Source organism: Belonocnema kinseyi, chromosome 6 (genome assembly GCF_010883055.1).
Source record: "Belonocnema kinseyi isolate 2016_QV_RU_SX_M_011 chromosome 6, B_treatae_v1, whole genome shotgun sequence".
NCBI classification, from domain to species: Eukaryota; Metazoa; Arthropoda; class Insecta; order Hymenoptera; family Cynipidae; genus Belonocnema; species Belonocnema kinseyi.
Window position 1 is genome coordinate 94,903,744 of NC_046662.1, and position 2,582 is coordinate 94,906,325.

Genomic DNA, 2,582 nt, shown 5'->3' on the forward strand with positions numbered 1-2,582 from the left:
GAGGGAGCTCTTCTTAATATTTTGACACCAAAATCATGTCGATACACCTTACCGACTGCGAGTAAAGCCACCCACGCTTTAACTTGACAGACTGTATAGCTCACGTTGATGATAATCATATTCTTTAAATAATGAACTTTGTATTTTTACACCACAATTTTGATAAATAAATTTAGTAAAATTTTTGAACGCGCATTGTAATAATCAATAATGACCTTATATGTTGAAAAACACATGTAATAAGCTTGTTGCCACTTGGTAAACTCTTCCCTGAAAATCTCGGTTAAGTCTCCCTAACATTAGTTCATGCGTTCAATGTCATAAAAATTCAACTCTGGTTAAAAATTTAAATTTTTTGTTGAAAATCTTTTCTTTTTGTTTTAAGATACCACCACTACGTTTTCATTGAGAATTCTTTTTTTTAATTCAACTCTTTTTGGTTAAAGATTAATTTTTTTTGTTTGAAAATTTGGCCATTCAGTTTAAAAGTTATATTTGTAGGTTGAAAATTTAACTTTTTGGTTAAAAGTTAAACCATTCGGTGTCAAATGCAAATCTTTCATTAAAAAGCCAAATTTTTAATACAACCGTTTACACTGAAAATGAAAATGTTTAATTTTCATTTTTAAATTATTAACGAATTTGCAATCAAATAGTTACTTATTCATCCAAAAATATAACATTTTAACAAAATGGTTAAACTTTTGAATAAGGAGATACATTTTCAACAAAAAACTAAAAAAATGATTATTCTAAAACAACAACAGCCGAATTGAATAAGAAAATTAATTTCAAGAAAATTTTTTAATTTTTAACCAGAGATACATTTTTAACTAAAATAATGAATCTAAAACCAAGAAACAATTTTAGTCAAGACATAAAAAAATGCATCTAAATTGTTGAACATTTTCAAGAAAAAAATTTAAAAAACTGTTCCCTTATAGTTTAAAAATCAAGTAATTGGTTCAAAATTCATCTTTTTTGTAAAACATTAATCTTATTGTTTAAAAATTAATCTTTGAACATAGAATTTTTTTATGACAAAAAAATAGTTTTCTTAAAATTTAATCTGAAAGCAACAAAATTTCCTTCCTGATCGATTCAAAGACTTGAATTGCAGAATCTGGCTAATGGTAAATGGGTTTATATAACACTTTTTTTGTTGGAAATTAATTTTTTTTTAACAGAAAATTAAACTATGACATTTTTGGTGAAAAAGAAATTTTTTAAATTCAAGTTTAATCTTTTTAGTTAAAAATCTAACTAATTGTTAAAAAATTTATGGATTTTGTTAAAAAGTCGTCTTTTTTAGTATAGAATTAATCTTCTTGTTTGAAAATTCTTCTTGCTGATTTAGGATTTAACCATTTTTCTGACAATTCTTTTTTTTCAACATTAATTTATTGAAGTGAAAATTTAACTTTCCATTTTTGGTTAAAAACGTATTGATATTTTTAATTGCAATCTGATTTGGTAGAGAACTCAGCTTTTTTTCTAATTGTTCATAATTTAGGCTTCATCTGTTTCGGTTCAAAACGAGCCTTTTTGATTGGAAATTCAACTATTTTCTTCAAATTTCTTTTTTTTTATTAATTTCTATATTGATAAAATCTACTTATATTACTTTTGGTTAAAAAATGATATTTTTTGGATAAAAATCATATATTTGTTTGAAACTTTCTAGATTTTGTAGAAAATTCGTAATTTTTTGTAGAAACGTAATATTATTGGTTGGAAATTGATATTTTTCATTAAGGATTGATTTATTTAAAAAAATCCTTTTCAGTTTGTCAAAAACAAATTTCTTTAAAAGAAATTTAGATTCTACTATTTTTGGTTGAAAATTGATATTTTAAATTGAAAATTGACCTTTTGTACTCAATAATTAAAACTTTTTAATTTTTATGTTTTGGTAGAAAATTAATCCTTTTGGTTTAAAATCAACCTTTTTTCGTCAAAGATTGAACTATTTGGAAATAAATTTATCTGTTTTGATGCAGTATTTAGAAATTCAGAATTTATTGAAAATTCGTCATTTTTGGTAGAAAAATAAACTTCTTAATTGAAATTTCATCTTTGTTTCGAGGATTCTATTATTACATGAAAAATTCGTTTTTTGGTGAAAAACTAATTTCTTTAAGAGAAAAATCAATTATATCATTTTTGATAGAAAAATAATATTAAAAAAAAGTTGAGCTTTTTTTTTTGTTAAAAATATCATTTTTTTTTAAACCGTCTTTTTAAACAGGAAAATTAATCTTCGCGGTTGAAAATTCATCTTTTTCATTGAGGGTTCAATTGTTATTTTTTTGAAAATTCCTTCACAGTTAGTCAAATTAATTTATGTAAAATAAAATTGGATTATATCATTTTTGGTGGAGAATTGATATTTGAAATTAAAAATTTATCTTTTTCAGTTGAAAATTCAACTCTTTGGTTTGAACATGCACATATTTCGATGAAATTTCGTTATTGCGGTAGGTAATTAGTCCTATCGTTTGAAAATTCATCTTTGTGATTAAGAACAAAACTATTAAGTTGCACATTCCGTTTTTTTTTGTTAAAAATTAAATTCCTAAACT